Raw genomic sequence first — 18,669 nt, forward strand, 5'->3', positions numbered from 1 at the left:
ATTTAGTATATAATATGCACGAATTTGATTATTTCAAACAAAATAATATCAGTCGATGAATTATTGATTATTGTAAAAAAAAAATTAGGTAATCAACATAAGTTGTGGAATAAAAATATTAAATTATATTTTCATTATAAAAACAAACAAATACGTAGGTACGTTCTATATTCATGCCATAATATTATGAATTAACGAGATTAATATGATTCTTATTCCACAAACGAGTTTTACTAATAATTTGTTTATATAATATTATAGAGTTAAAAGTAAATAAAGCACAAACAAATAAAATTAATTTTAATTGATACTGAAATGTAATATTTTTATTATAATTGATAAAAGTTTTAAAAGGGAGATATTTAAATAATTGTCAATTTCAGTTGAAAAGAATATGTAAATAAAATGGGATGTTGATAATTAAAAAAAACAATAACTCACAAACAAATCACGCACTTGATAACGTCACTGAATTAAAACAAATGTTTCATATTTTTGTATGAAAACATAAGATTAATGTGTTGTTGTTTTTATTTACTTCGATTTAATTCGATGTGTGTTTCGAAAAAGAAAAACTTTTGAAAATCGAACCGTCAAAACTAGAGAAAGAGAGGCGCGAAAATCTATAACATGCTACAAAAGAACCACCCGGATACAGCAATAATAAACGGTAGATAATGCGGAAGCTGTATTATCTGTGGTTCAACAAGAGTTTTAAGTTTTAAGCGTCGGTTAATGCCATCGTAGAATACATGCAGCGCGCGATATTTTTGGTTCGGCTTATGGCCTCCTAATACGTCTTATGCCGGCAATAGGAGCATTTATCCGCGTCTCTCGCCGGACGAGTCCACAGCGCGACTGTCTCTTTTCCTCGATAGGGTTTTAGATATGTGCGTCCTTGCCGCACGTCGACGATTTCTACCAACCCCCGCGTTTTCGCGGCTGCCGCTATAGTAACGTCATTGTGATTTCGCCTCGCGAAATAAAGTGAAGAACGGGACCCATTATATTTGTTTTTATGGTGTCCAGAAGACATGACAAAGATGACAGTCTATTCTCTAAGAACGCATATATTTTATACTAATACGTATCTGGTGATATACTCAATGGTAGAGTAGAGTTCCCAGGCGCCCATTTCTTTTGTAGGTACATAATTAGGTACAACAAGGGATTCAACCGCGTATGCTAACGACAAACCCGATTTGCATAGCAAGTGTAAGTGGTGGCAATATTTGTCTCTTTTCTATTACATGGATAAAATGCAAACAACTGAACCTATTGTGACATCCAGATAACAGATTTATAAGATAGAAATGTTGATAATAACCAGTCGCCATTAAAGGTTTTTATGCCGGGCTTGGCTTATTAGTTATTACATAAATCCATAAATTGCAAGAGACATAAAAAGTACCGAGAGTCATGCAATTGAATACGCGTTTCGTTTACGTAACAAACTTTAATATATTATAATAATTAAAAATTATATATTCTTTAACACGTGTTTATGTTGGTATATCATATATTTCTCCATACTCTAGATGTAAAATATGTTACTACCACAACGAGAAGGTAACGCACTTCCCGTTATTTATGTATGTTCTGGTGACACTAGTCTTGAATACCTCTTTAGACTTTCTGATTTTCATCCAGGTGATGTGAATGCGTTGGCATGTTTTGAAGTTTTGAGTAGGTACTCTTTCAGTTTATTTCTGACAAGGAGTTCGTTCCAGTGTATGTGTGTAGTTGTATATTGTCTTCCACACCATGTCTATTTAGGTGTAACTAAAAGATCGCTTATCGAGCTTATCACTTATCACTTAACACTTATCGAGCAACGGTGATTATTTTGAAAAACACTTTCTTCTAAAATCTCGATGGAGCTTAAACATAAGTGAAGCTAAAATTAACGCTTGTACCTATACTAATTTTCATGCATATCTCGAAAGGTTTCTACGGCATTTTTGTTTAATTTATAAGAAAATGGCGACTAAGCATAGACTGAAACATGTTTCAGATATTTAAATAGGGCTGTTCCAGAAGGCTCTATCGGACAGAAGAAGATTTTTTATCAACATCTTTGGTTGTAACATCGTTATCAAATTATTTGAATGTAATAGATAGTACCTACAACATTTAATATTATATATAAAACAATAATTATTAATTTCAAAAAGCTTATAATTACCTACATTATTTTGGTTGTGACATAAACTCATAAATGATTTTATGTACTTACCAAAGTAAAATTTAAAAATAAAATATCATTAATTTTAATGTACTGAATATAAATAATTTCAAGTTAAAAATAACTTTTTATATACCACGTTTTTAAATTTTCTGTTGAATCATATAAACTTGATAATTCTGTGTATTAATAATTTAAGACAAATAAGGCAATTGTCAACAAATCATTTTTTTGCTATTTTGCAACAAACAAACAAATATAGAATACTGAAATGTCATTTTGATTTCCATAGTAACGCACGTATATATTAATAATTTAGTTGCTAGGACCACCCCCTTAGCAACCAATAATAGTGGATTGGATTACGGATTTCTTCCGAAATAACTTTTCATACAAAACAGAATTAACTGAAAATTAATTGAATTCTACTTAAAGATGTCTAAAAGTATTTAAAAATGCATTGGCATCGTGTTCTGATATATTTTAAAAGTTTCAAATGTCTAGCTAGTCGGGAAGTTAGTTAAAAATTGATTGCAAGATTTGTACTGAATAAACAACCACCGGACAAACAAGAATACGAGCTAAGAAAAACGTGGTAAAAAGGTACCTACCTACCAAAAATATATTATAAAAGCATCTAACATTAATAAATAACCCTGGCTTACAAAACATACATAAAGAATATACCTACATACTATCAAGATTAAAACTACGTACAATTTTTTATACAGATATTTAAATATTTTGTTAATTGATTATTCCATGTTTTGATAAGTGTGTTATGCGTATCGATAGTGAATTATTTCAAACCGTATCGACTGGTCTATAGATTATTTTAACTACCCTCTCGCATTTTCACTGCGCTCCAGTATGAAACGAATGATACGAAGAAAAAACGCGGAGCTTTCATTATTTATTTACTTATGTTATCGGTAAGTTTATAGTTTCACAAGAAACATCTATAACTAATCATCTGAATGATGTATCTACATTATAATGAAAAATGAAAACTCTTATCATTTTCCTTAGACACCCTCGGAATGGCAAAATCAAAGATGTTAAAAAAACCTTCTATACTGCAGGTAAGGTATTTCTGTGTAACCGCGAGCTTTAATCGTATTTCTGAAAAAAGCTTACTTTTTTCTACATTTTAACGCCTTTTTAAAATAAATTTTGAATAGGTATACTTACACGAATTGTAAGTTTTTAATTGCAAATTTTACAACACTCTTAATTCGGGAAAATTCGAACAACTTAAAGATTCTGCTCGAAAACTGTTGCTATTTTTTTAATTAATCAACATAATATTATGTGAACAAACATTTTCAACGGTGAATATCAATACGATCACGATTACGATCAGGCATCACCGATGAACATTTACAAGCAGTTTTAAGAATCTCAACTACAAAATTTTCCGACCATGTCCGATCCTAATAGGATCATATGGGCCACCACAGAGTAGAGGTTTGTATTAACAGATTTTGTTTTTACGAGAAATGGATGTAAGCTATTTGCTCAACCCATTTATTAGGTCCATACCCTGGCTCACACACAAATTGAAAAACAATATGTTTACTTGCCAGACCCAGGATTCGAACCTGGGACCCACGGCATAAAATTAACTGAATGAAATCTTCTCCGTCAAAATCGCACTGAATAGTAAAATTAATAATACATACAGGTGTCTATTATGTTTACCATAAACATATTTGTATAAGACTAAATGGTTAATACATTTTCTGATAAATTAATTGATAGAAAATTATTTTTGTTATTTTTAATAACAATCGCCAATAACAAAAATTACATAATATGAACAAACTACGCTTGTTTTAGACGTCTACGCCTCAGCTACGGTTTTGCTACGGCTCGCGTAGCACCAGCGTAGTACCCATCCCGGCTTTAAACACTTTACCGTAATCAGACAAAATCGTCAAAATAATCTATTTTTAACATTTATATTGTTACACAAAGAATATTATCTTTAAAATTCCAGTAGTGACGCTTAAATTAACTTGTTTTTTTAAATCTTTCGTAAAATTTTCGTTTCGGCTATGCAAGATAATTTTTTTGAAGTAAATTTCTTTAACCGCGGTAGCGTAACAATCCATAGAATTGCCTGGAAGAAAGAATTGTGAGACTAAAACTAATTGTTAAATATTATCATTTGTAAAATAATATGATTAAAATAAAGACAATACTCACTCAATTATAATTTACTTTATTCATCCAAATCTGCCTCTATCCAAGATTGGAGTCATAAACATAGCTGTCCAGAGGTGTGCGTAAGAGTGGATGTCATCACTAATTCTTTTTATCGAGTCAGATGAAAAGTTTTGAACATTTTGAATTGCATCTGAAATCCATCCATGGTATAATTTCTACCAAGATAAATAAATCATTTAATAACAATATTTATATTACTTACAAAAACAGTGACAACCCGCAACAATATGCAAGTCATGCCGCCCTTCGAATAACTGCCACCTCTATGCAACACATGTCTGACTGCCGCCACGGGACGTCACTGCCAAATAAATCGTATAAAAATCTTATATTATTATAGTGAAGGTGAGAAAAAAATACTATTGATAATGATTACATTATCTACAAGACATTTAGTATTTCAGATTCATTTTTAGTAAGTTCATCATGTCTTTAAAAATTAATTTTTCATAGCTGCGCTGCACCTATATTAAATTGTACGTATTACATTTCACCGTAGTACAGTTCAGCGTGAGCTTTCTCATCTGAATGAGATGACCGTATACCATATGGCCATCTCTATAACACCGAGATGAAAAAACACGCGTTGTTCGTGGAACATTGAAGACAATATTGTTCCAATTTTAACAACCTAACCTGACAAATAATCCAGTATACCTATCGACTATTTTAATTTTTTTTTGCCGTTGGCTTTCTGTAAGCCGACAAGAACCATGTTTTTATTTAGACATGAAATTTATCTCAGTACTATATAACCCAAAGAGGGCGGACAGTCTTTAATATACGTCCATATATTTCCGATACAACATTTCACAGTGAAGTGTGATACGGCGAACTGCATACGTACAAATTTCCGGACACGATATTAAATACGTTACATTATGGTAAACTTTGTATAGTATGTCACCTGACAAAACGAATGTAGAAATGAATGAAAAATACTGTAAGATACTTTGAAATAATATATAATCTCCTTGGAGCGACGATGATATTCGTGGTCGCGAAGTGACAAGCTATCTTGTGGTAGTATAGTCCTGCAACCCGGGTCTAGGACGATTTGGCGCCGGGACAACTGGACGCCACGCAATTCAAAATTAAATAGACGTTAGGTACTTAAAAATATTTAATATTAATATTTATATATTAAATTATTATATTATGATTTAATAGTTGGTGAGCATTTAAATATCCACACGTAAATAATGATTTAATCGTGCATATGTTTAAGTTCCAACGAAAAAAGAGTTTTTTTTATTTTATATAAAGCTTTAGGCATGGTAATTCTCAATCCTCAATAAAAGAAAAACATTATGTTAACTGTAAAAGGAATGAAAGCTACTAAGTAGTAGATAGAAACTGATTAAAATTCCTCGTCTACGTTCTGTATACGTATCTACGACAATTCGGCGTCCAATTGTCCTGGCGTCCAGTTGTCTCATCCCCCTGCAACCCCGATATAAGTTTTTATACAATAAGCCATGATTATTAATTTAGAGCTTAGATAAAGTAAAATCACGCAAAAGAATAAAAAATAAGACGTAAATTAGTAACCAATGTCAAAATATCTATTTTTCTATGGACAAACAATTTAATTAAAATGTTTAATAATAATTAAATAACAAAAAAAAATAATACGAATTTGTCTGCTATTGTGATTCTTTAAATAAATACCTACTACATAATATAAAACTAGCAGATTTTCCAGGAATATTCATTTTTCCATGAATATGACGCTTGTATCATGATAGGACATAGTACCTTCTCATATTAATATTACATTTATCTATATAAAAAAAACAAAATAAATACCTAATACGAATACAAAGCAAATAAGTATACAGTTCAAGTGGCCTTATTGAAATATAGCTCTCTCTTTTCAATAAGTATATTGTTGAATAAGTAGCCTCTCTTCGGCTCAATGTAATATACGATTCTCAACGAGGTGAAATATGACTAGAATAAAATATCGTATAGGGCTATATAAATTACGCAAATATAGTCTTTATAACCATTGATATCACGAATTAAATTTGTATTCAATCGAAAAAGTTACGATCCACTGAAACAATGCCATGACACAATGTTACAAAATGGAATTGTGCGTTCAGGCTGAATTGAACTTTATTTTGAAGAATTGTTGTATACATAAATAATGCTTTTGGTTGAATATAATATAATCATTATTTCGGTTTGATATAGGTACATACTATGTATTTATCATAAAATGTGTTGCTTGTAAATGTGATAGTAGTTTTTGATTAGGTATGCCAAAAGCGTGGTTTAAGATTTGAAAATTCCAGGAAAATTACGTTTCAAATAATAACATACACATCATTTAAAAAACAGGACGTTCATTTTACTTTAAAATAATTACAAGATAAAAATAACGTTTTATATACTTGCAACGTATTTAAATTTTCTGTTGAATTATTATGCTCAATATGCTCAAACGTGTACTTGATATGAAGTAAATAAAAAACAAACAAATATAGAATACTGAAATGTCATTTTGATTTCCATAGTAACGCATGTATATATTAATAATTTAATTGCTAGGACCACCCCCTTAGTACCAATAATATTTTTTTTTTACTTTTTACAAATTTTTCTGAAATAACTTTCCATACAAAACAGAATTAACTGAAAATGAATTCAATTCTGCTTAAAGATGGCTAAAAGTATTAAAAGAATGCATTGGCATCGTGTTCTGATATATTCTAAAAGTTTCAAATGCCTTGCTAGTCGGGAAGATAGTTAAAAATCGATTGCAAGATTTGTACTGGACAAATAACTACCGGACAAACAAGAATACGAGCTAATAAAAACGTTGTAAAAAAATCACCAATATGCTCGTATCTCAATCGAATACTTATACCTATACGTTGCAATTTGATAAATAAAGAGTTTCTGAGGATTAAAATAATACAAGTGCACCAGTAACCATGTTAAAAAAAAATAATAATGTTGGGTCCGGACCCCCTCCCCCCCCTCCCCCTCCATAAACAGAAAGAATTTTGCAATTTTTCAGTAGTATACTCAGGTAATAATAATATGGTCAAATTTTAAAGAAGTTTCCTGACCACGCGGAGAAGGTAGGTATTACAATATTAGAATTAGATGGTCCATCCAACTAAAGGGCGCTACGGGATTATCGATACCTTCAGCAATGAGGACACCGAAATGCAAACATTGCTGGAGAGATACAAGAATGGGGATCTTTTCAAATGACATCCCCAGCCTCAGTGTATTACTGCATACCAGTGGTTTTTAAACTTTTTCGTCTCGCGGCGATCTTTGTGTGTAAAGAAATCTTCACGGTGCACTACAAATACCAATTAGTTGAATGGGTAAGCAAGCTGTTTTTTACGCAGTTTCTCAAATCTTGTAGTCAAACTATAGATACCTACACATATTTTTTTGCGATTTTATATATTTTACTCACCTCCACTATCTACATTATTTTACTACTTCATAAACCAGTGCAGTAATAGTACAGTGAGCTTCCTTATCGAAATACTTACCGTATACTATAAGGTCTCCAATTTTATTAGATTCAATATGAACATTAATTCAATTTTCATAGCTGATTATGGCAAAATTCATGAATTCAACAATGAAAACCTAACATAACCTAACAAATAATACAGTATATCGGCTATTTTCAAAATTTGTTTGCTTCTGGCTTACTGTAAAGTGTAAACCCGCAGAACCGTGTTTTAGTTAAACATGAATTTGATGTCAGTACTATACGACCCAAAGAGGTTAGACGGTCTTTAATATACGGCCATATATTTCCGATACGGTGAAGTGTGATACAGCGAACTACATGCGTACAAGTTTCCGGACACGGTGCAATTTTGCGGCGCCCCAGGCCGCTACGGCGCACAGTTTGAACATCACTGATGCATACGATGAATAATAAAAATATATCTATTTTTTAAATTTGCAACAAAATTGGGTGTAATATAAACACATTAGGTATAATATTTTATTTTTTATACGGAATTCTTATATTTGATTTTAATAGTTCCGATTGTAAGTCATAAGCGAGACAGACTTCGGACGCGAGCATCAGGGTAAGCCGTTAAACCAACAAGTCTGGGTCCCATTTAAAATAGTAATCTACTTACAGCATAAACGATAATAGGTAGGTAGATATAAGTCAATGGGTAACTTCTCCACAGCGTAAAAATAACACTTTCAGGATTATTTGAATGATGATGGACACAATCAGACGTCTCTCACACCTGATTGATAATGATCCTGAAACTAGCTAGAAGCTTCCGAACCAATATAACTAGAAGGTATATAGGTATACCGTGATATCCCAAGTGGTTTCATCTTCATCTGATAGTAAAGTTATAAACTACTAAACTCTAATTAGTTGACGAGAAAAAATCTTGAATAGCCTATTAATTATTTTTTGACAGATTGAAAAGAAACACAGTCGCGCAAACAAGCGTGGGTGGGGACGTTTTGGATCCGGACCGCCCTCCGAAGAAACAGAAAATATACCTACAAATTATTTAGGTAAATGGAATATTACTTCTCATTTTTTGTCATGATTCAGGATCGTGACCCAGATGATTTGTTTGTCTGTCTGTATTTTCAACAGGTTGGTCCTACTCCCTCGGTATTCTACGACACGCCTAGTGTGGGTACCGAAAGTCCAAAGTGAAAGTAAAGTTATGCTTTAATATATTCATACGTGCGTTAACATGATATTACTCCCTACTTCATTTATCGTTTGTCAATTTATGTGCTACGGCCGTATGTTGTAGCTTAACCACTGGGGAATGCCAATAGAAATGGCGTATTTCAAAAAAATACTACCTTATTCTAAGGTCAATAATTATTATAAAGCAATCATTATTCGTAGGATGTTTATCACACTTGAATGGTCAAAGACATAGCTTATAATTAGGATCTTTAGAATTATCTTCAAATGTGTTAATTTTGCCCATTTTTTGAATAATAAAATGCCTAATTCTTGTCAAATTTGGGATCACAGAGATTATTAATATAATTTTTTATCGTAAATATTTCATTATAATAATGTCGACATAAATTATACTGATAGTTTTATAAATGCGTTTAAAAATTAATAAATGTAAAAAATCTTAACACCACTGCACATTTGTGTACTGAAATATGACTATATTCTAAAACATTAGAGCGAGAGGTTTAAAAGAATACTATTTTATGTAATAAAAATATTGTATGCAGTCATCAAATGTTTAAAATAAATATAAAGGATAATATGGCTTCAAAATTATATAAATAGATTATCTACAACGTTTAAGGAATGTCCAGGGTTATGCTCTGAAAATAGCATAAAATCTTCATTTTGACGTACGCTGAGCATGTGGGCCGTTAAGAATATACTGTTTTTAGACGGTGACAAAAAGATTTTTAAAAAATTGTTTTGATGTAGGTACCTATCTTGTTCCTAATTTAAAAAATATATTTTTTTCGTTGGCGCATGCCATATTCATAAATAATAAAAATTAATCCCCGTTAATTAGCTCTTAGTAATAGTAAAAATAATTTTATAAGTTATAAAACAACTGTAAAAAATGTCCCGTACTCTTCGTGTTAAGCCCGAGTTCCTAACAATTGACTCTATCCGCGCATTAGCAAACGAATCCGGTTAAATCTACCTTTACAGGTGGATCATTATTTAACCGTGGTTTGTATTATTATATTATTGGCGTGCCGTGAACCACCTTCTTACGTATTAGCAAACTGTAAACAGGATGATGTGCGAATTATTTTTGATCTGATCTAGGTTGTAATCTGAAGACTTATCGAATATATTTACCCCAATTCAAACCGGTGGTTAAATAAATATAACATTGATCAGTATTGTGATGTATTTTACAAGCTTTGAATTTATGCACCTTTTCGCAAATAAATTATATAATAATTATTTGACATCTTTATCCCAGGGTCGGATTTAAACCAGTCGGGGGCAATACTCGTAGCATCAATCATTGGCGACCCGATATAAAATTTCAAATTATTAAGTATAGTTTAAGTAAACTTTAACTAAGTATGTTAGGTTAGGTTAGGTTAGGTGGCCGCGCGGCTTAAGTATTGGACTATAAAGCCGTGGGTCCCAGTTTCAAATCCTTTGTCTGGCAAGTACACATATTGTTTTTTAATTTGTGCGTGTCAGGGTATGGACCTAATAGGTTGAGCAAGTGGCTGACATCCATTTCTCGTATACAAAATCTGTCAATACAAACCTCCACTCTGTGGAGGCCCATATGATCCTATCAGGATCGGACATGATCGAAAAAAAAATGTTAGGTTAGGTTATGTTATGTTATGTAACATTCTAAAGTGGCAAATAACAGGTAAAAATTTCATTTCATAATCAGTTTGAATTAATCGAAGACTTCTCTGTGGCAATTCCGTTCCTTGTTGTCCTGTTCGTTGCTTTTTCGTAGACCTTTAGCGATCGGGTTAGACAGGTTCGCCAATGGTATTTTGCTTACGGTGGACATATTCTTTTGAAAGCAGTGCTTGAAAATTTAAAAAAATTATTGGACATGTTAACTTCCTGAATAGTTTTTTTTCAATTACTTTTATAAGCTATGAACCTCTGTTTAATAATTCCACTAAATGTCTTGATCTGGAAGACATGATGCATAAATCTCGACGTTTATTGAGATTTCAAATACCTTACAAATTGTTTGAAACTATTAACAAGTGACATTGGTCATAAACAGTATGTACCTGCTCCGTTTAAATCGATTGTCACAAAGAAATGTGTTCCATGCAAAAAGGACTGATGTCGACATTGGTCATTTTACAGCACAATTTTATTAAGGATTCAAAATGACTTTGGTCCATAGATTTTCAATATCTGCTTATTGTTGCTTAGTAGACATTGGATCTTTTAGGACATATTAATATGGACGATTTTAAGACCAACTATAGCATTAACTCACTTTAGTCAATTTTTGACATTGGACCTTTAAGCACTGCGCCACTCATTTATACATGAAAACTTTGCTGGTTGCAATAACTTTTCATTATTATATTTTAAATTTTTGTAATCAATATGTTACTTTGTATGTTTGTTTCCTTAATAAATAAAAAATAATAAAAAAAAATCTGTCATTCTATATTTTGAACATTTTCTACATCTTTTGTTCCACTGGATGAGAAAATTTGTGCCTTATTTAAGATATAGGTATAGAAAAATAAATATTTCAATACGGATAAATAATATTGAAAAAAAATACGATGCCCAGTGGGACTCAAACACGCGTTCACTGAATTCGCGACAATGTTCTCTACCAAAAAAAGTTTTAGTTTTATTAGTAGTCTATTTAAGTATAGTAAGTATATTTTAGTAGTTTTCAAATTGTCACTCCAAAAGCAAAGGGGCACTTGTAACATTTTGACGGTTTTGAGTTATGACTTATGAATGTAGTTTTCTTCGTATTTTTTTTCTTTACATTATAGGCAAAATGGCATGTGTGGAGCTAAATCAATACTTATCAAAATAATCACAATTTACGAAAGAAAATAAAGGTCATTTGTATAATAAGGTAATATTCAATTAACCTATAATAAAAACGTAACACACGTAACAACTACACGATTTTGCCATACTATGTGCAGTGGTTACAAAAATAATATAAGAAAAGGGTAGGTACTATGTGTACCTAATTATTTTTAAATGCGTAAAGATCTTTGTATAAAAAAAAAGATTTTGTTGCAGAAAAAAGTGACGAGAATTTTCACAAAATATTAAAAATAAAAAAAAATTAAAAAAATTACTTTTCAATCATTTCAATGCTCTGAATTTCATTTCAAAATATTAAGAAATAGCCTCCACACATTTTTTTTTTCACTCAAACAAACTTAAAATGCGTTTTTCTCAAAACTCTATTTTTGCACAAGTAGGTACTCTTTTGTTGCTTTAGCAGGGCTCGAAATAGACCGGAGCGCCGTTTCTGTTCGTGACATTCTAAAAGATACCGTTCCGGCTCGTGGATTCTTTGAAAATTGCGTTCCGTTTCATGTTATTGAGATAATATTACATGTAGGTATGTAGTTTTTAAAGTTGTAAGAACTGTAAAAAACTGAAAAAAATGTATATATAAAGTGTATATATTATTAATTTGATAATGATAAGTCCTACAAGGTCTATAATATAATATAAGCTGTTCAGACTTCGGATGTGTTTCAAAAAGGGCTAAAGGGGCTACAGGTCCAGGACCTTAAAATAGTAGGTCTCCGGAACCTGAAAAATAATTTGAAATCACAAAAGAACATTGCAGCGAAGGAATACACAAATGTACGAGCTTCTAGAATTGTGAAGATAAGAGCCCAATTCTAAAAAAAATGACGAAAAATAAGTGATTTTGCAAAAATGAGTAGTGTACTTAGGCATATCGCCCTTATGATATCCGAAAAATATTTTGCATAATTTGATATTTTTGAATGATTATTCAGCGCTTCGGTTCGTAAGATTTTCTATTTCGAGCACTGTCAGCTTTATGGGCGACGAAAATATGTATGTTAAAAAAGAATGTTACATTCTAAAATATTGTGAATTACTCATTAAATAAAAGAAATAGTTTATTAAATTATTAGCAAGTGCAAGTACGTTAGGTATAACTAAAATTTGGAAGGATCCTGACACCGATTAGTATTTTATTAAGGTATCTAATTATAGATACTTTGATTAGTTTACCCTCTCGCATACAGAATAATTATTAATTTTACTGCTAAAATATACGTATTGGATTGTATTTAATTATTATAACATTAATTTAATCTAAGTGAAAATCATCAAAAGCAAATAATAGCCAATTAAGTGCGTTATTGATGATGAAACACATACGAAAGTACATTCGTATTTTCATGGCGTAGGTATTAGGTATAGTTGATTCGTCTCTGTCTTATTCATGAATAACTTATTACTACCAAAAGAGATGGAGCTTAAAACATCTTACTTATTTGTTAGGTGGGAGAGTAGGTATATACATAATGTATTTTAAGGTTACTGGAAATTTATATTTCCATCACCTTCAGGCATAGACAATGTTTGATATATTGAGTGAGATACAAGATACACGACTCAAGGCGACATAAATATTTTACAATGGTCTTCAAGAAGCAAAATATGATTAAATTTTAATGTACCCACTGAGTGACCCAAAACTAATTTTAATCCAATGTTTAAGAAAAGCTACGTATATAGTGACGCATAAACAATTTATAAATTAATGTTAGATTGAATTTGGTAAGGACACACGGAAAAGTCAACCCAATTTTATGGTTACTTCTTGTAAGAACTTCGATTTTATGATGGTCATTTCCAGGGCAACTCCAAATCACTTCCAGCGCTTCTTCACCCAGCTATTTAACCTGAAATATCTGATTAATCTTCATGACAGGATACAAGTATATGCTGACAAGAGCTTTGGTTTTTGACTATTAATAACATACGTCCAAACATCGAAAACGCTCAATGAGCTAAAATAAAGTAGCCACAACGCGTTGTGGACGGTATTGTTCAACTAAATAACGAAAGCATAGTGTATGGTTGTGCTTATTAGCTTGGTAGCACATAGAAACACACCACGCATCCAAAAAGTCGAATATGTCAACGTAATTGTGTTGATATTCGGTTAGACATTTTTGGTAGAACAAAAAGAGTGAGAAGTGAGAAAAGCGAGGCCTTCATCAAACAGTTGATTGAGAGAGGCTAAAATGATGATATTGCCATGCACTCTAGGTAATATCAACTAATTTTCAAATAATTACAAGATAAAAAGAACTTTTTAAATGCAACATTTTTAAATTTTCTGTTGAATTATTATGCTCAATATGCTCAAACTTGTACTTGCTATGAAGTAAATAAAAAACAAACAAACAAACAAACAAATATAGAATACTGAAATGTCATTTTGATATTTCATTTTGATTTCCATAGTAACGCACGTATATATTAATAATTTTGTTGCTAGGACCACCCCCTTAGCAACCAATAGTAGTCTTTTACTTTTTACAATTTTTTATGAAATAACTTTCCATACAAAACAGAATTAACTGAAAATTAATTCAATTCTGCAGATGGCTAAAAGTATTAAAAGAATGCATTGGCATCGTGTTCTGATATATTCTAAAAGTTTCAAATGTCTAGCTAGTCAGGAAATTATTTAAAAATCGATTGCAAGATTTGTACTGGACAAACAACCACCGGACAAACAAGAATACGATCTAATATAAACGTTGTAATAAAATCACATTTTCTAACAATGTTAAAATCAAAAAATACAGTATTGATGTAATGGCGATGGAAAACTATATTATAAGATATAGATAGTACCGTCATCGGCAATTTTATTTGACGCAATCGATTCTTTAGAGGATTTTTAGTGGGGCCTCGAAACAGTCTATACAATTCATTCAATAATTATAATATTATTAGATATTTAAATTATGCGTATTTTTCATAATTTGAGTACAAACTAATTTACCTAGAATATTTGCAACCTTTACAACATTATAGGGACATATTATTAAAATTAGGTCTGAAATAGATAATATTATTATAATCTCACTGTATTTCTTCATTAATAATTATTTCTAGTTATAGGATGTAATTTTACTTTGGGGGCTCGGTATCACTGAGTACAGTGATGACATAATTATTTTGTATTTTAACGTTCATTTAAAAATATTAACATAAAATAAACAATTTTCTTATATATTCTTATTTATGTGATGATTTTATACTCGCCTGATATATTATATTGTGCTGTTTGTTACAATAGATAATACCTACCTAAGACAATTTCCCCAGCTCTCCAAGGAGTTTCCCTTTAAAATATTTACGCGAGTCGCTGATTTCCCCACTATGCGCATGCCCGTAGAAAGAAAATCGATTTTCGTTTCAGACCCTCCGAGATGGGAAGCAAGGCGCGGGGTGAAGGGCCGAGCCTCCGATTGGCTGGCCAACCGGAAGTGGGGGAGGGTTGAAAGGAAAGCGATGAAATATTTCAGACGTACCAGCTAGCTGCGAAGGGTGAAAGGCATGAAAGAAATTAGATTTTTCTTTTAGGGCAGTTTTCAATGAATTTTTAAACTGCGTATATATAAATTAATGCCTACATTTTCATCAGTGTAAACTGCTAAATAGGGTTAAAGTAATATTTTTTACATGTGATTTTACACATAGATGTGAGCATTTTCTTTGCTCGTTGCATCAACGTAATTTGTTGACATTTACATTTTACCAGCTAAAGTTTCCGGCTTTACACGAATCATCCGGGTCGCGATCCTCAATCACAGTCGAGGTCATGACGACGAAGACCCAAATCATTTCTATTTTTTTCGTTCCTGGGGGGGGGGGGGGGGGTCCGTACCCGAAAACCTCCGCCTTTGTGTGTGCGTCTAGCTCCAGCGTTTCAAGTTTCTCCATTGTGGACAAACCTAATGAGTAATTTTTAAATAAATACTTTTTTTATTCAACGAATAATTCACAAGATTTAAGAATGCAACATTCTAATTATTGAACATACATAATTTTGAAAACACTTCTGAGAACCAATAGAAAAAATCTTTTTGAAAAAAGTAAGACTATCGCGCCCACGTACATAGACTACTATGCTAAAGCTTCCGTGCTAATACTACAATAAATAATACTAAATACAAATTTTAACTATTGTCCTTTATAATAGCTCAATTTGGAAAGCGCTTCAGAGAGTATTATTATAAGGGCCAATAGTTAAAATGTGTCGTAATTAGTATGGCACCCATGGCCCCCACAAAGGGGCGGCTGACAGGGCTCTAGCCTGGGGGCCCGGCGTGGCGAGTCGACCAAATAAGTGAGATAAACACACATCGCAAATTTGCTCTAATAGTAAAAAAAGTCGCCTGCGGCGCTATTTTCCTTTAGTAAGGGTTATATTTTAAAATATGTTGTTGTACGATGTAATTTTTAATTACGTCATTACTTGATAACTCCATAATTCAAGTGGATGTAAGTTTTAAAAATACCGTGAACGCCATATGAGAAACGCTGCTGTAGAGCGTCACACTGCCTTTAACCTTGGCGATAGGTAGGGGGGCCGACAAATATCCTAGCATTGGGGCCCGCTTCAGGATGTGGGGGCCATGATGGCAGTTTTAGCATAGTGGTATATGTGCGTGGGCGCGATACCCGAGAGATGTTCGATTCCTGCTTGGTGACTTGGTTGACGGGTGTCTTACTTTTTTAAAAAAGATTTTTTCTGTTGGTTATAATATATTTTCTAAGAAGTGGTTTCAAAATAATGTATGTTCTAACACTAATGAGTAATGTTTAAATATCAGTTTAATATTCTTGCCGTCAATGCCACCCAAACAAAACATACATCCTCCAAATTTTAAATAAACATATTACAGGGTCCCAATCGTTTTATGATAATATTTATTTAGAGTCATGAGTCATGTCATATTGAGATGGGCGAAGATACGAAGAGCTTCCTACTGAGCGAGAATAAATGTTGTACAATGGATGTTTAGACGAATCGAAAAGGCTTATTTGTGTCTATCGGACAACTCCAGGGAGGGTTCAATATAATAAAATTGTATGTAAACTTCAATACAAATTTAATAAAATCTCAACAAGCGTTAACATTACATGTCTTTTTGTCGCTGAGTTTCAAAACCAGCTAAATAAATAAGATATATATATATATATATCGATGGATTTGTTATTAAAATCTCTACGTGAAAATTTTATCGCCTCTTTCAAAATCCGCTACGATTAACTGTCATTTATGAAACAAAATCAATGCGTCTATCAATACCCGCTATAACACTACTGAAACATTCAAAAACCTTTTTAGTTCAAAAAGTTTTTATTGATTTTCTCAACATAATGAAAAAGTGTTATAGCGGATTTTGAAACTCAGCGACACTATAATGTTTGAGACTTTCACGGTTGTTTTTTTTTTATCGTAATAGATGTTTGGGTTTCCAACGTGTGTTCTTCTTCCTTCTTTCCTCGGATTCCTTTTGGCATTCTTAGAGCAACGTTGGCATTCATATACATATACTACACTTCACACATCAAATAACATATCATCTATTGATAATGACGTCTGCAACGAGACCGAAACGTCGAGGAAAGAAGGAAGAAGTACACACGGTGGAAACCCAAACATCTATTACGATTACATGTCTTATCCATGCTAGCCCAGATGGTAGAGCGGCCATCTCTGAAAAATAGGTCTTTGGTCGCGGATTCAATTCCGCCACTAGTCACAAAAATATGTTTTTATTTCAATGTGGATTTAATGGGTTCGACAAACAGCTAACAACCATGTCACGTATATTATCCGCGTTATGCCCAGCATGCACCTCTCTATACTACGCTGTGTCGCTCTGAGTTTCTGTATGTATGTACCTATATGAATACTAAAAAAAGTGTGTTATGATCGTCTGATGAAATGAAGCCGATATTCTGTACAATAAACTTTTATTTTAATTTTAATTCTAATATAAATGAGTCGTCAACTCACTCAGTCACAGTCAAAATTCACTCTGGACATTTTCCAAAACCTGCTCTTAATATTTTTAAAACCCTCTTTAAAACATTTTTTATGATTTTTTCGTAAATAGAAAAAATCGCCAGAGCGGGTTTTGTGACTCGATGACTCACATAACCTCCAACATGTTATCACTCATATGCTTCACGAGTAATAATATTAAAAAATTAAAATTTATTAAGGAAAATAAATAAAGCCTTGAAAACAGGGAAAATTATCTAGTAATAACATGTAAGCAGTGATAAAAAATAGATCAGATAGAGCAAAATACTGATACCTTTATATCTTAGTTACTTACTTATCAGGGTCACAACTAGGGATTACCACACACCGTACCGTTACCGTCACAACCCGCGATCCCGGGATCCCGAGCTATTTTCGATACCTATAAATCTCGGGATTGATAAAAATAATCCCGAAACTTTCGGGATTATTTTTTTTTATCAATTTTTATGGAAAATAAAATAAAAACGAAAATATAACAGAAAAATACTTTTAATAACAAATAACTACATTAGAAATAAACTGAGTTTGAATGAAGTTTGATTTATACCCATGTGTAAGTTGCCGATTCATTTTATTTTTTCACATAAATTAATAAAAATGAGAAAGATTGGAAAAAACAATGCTTCGCACTATTAACAAAGTAATTCCACCATGATCTCATACGTTTTACGGCAGTTTCATATTTGG

This window comes from Rhyacophila brunnea, unplaced genomic scaffold (genome assembly GCF_057557595.1).
Source record: "Rhyacophila brunnea isolate RB1 unplaced genomic scaffold, BYU_Rbru_1.0 scaffold_4, whole genome shotgun sequence".
In the NCBI taxonomy this organism is placed as follows: Eukaryota; Metazoa; Arthropoda; class Insecta; order Trichoptera; family Rhyacophilidae; genus Rhyacophila; species Rhyacophila brunnea.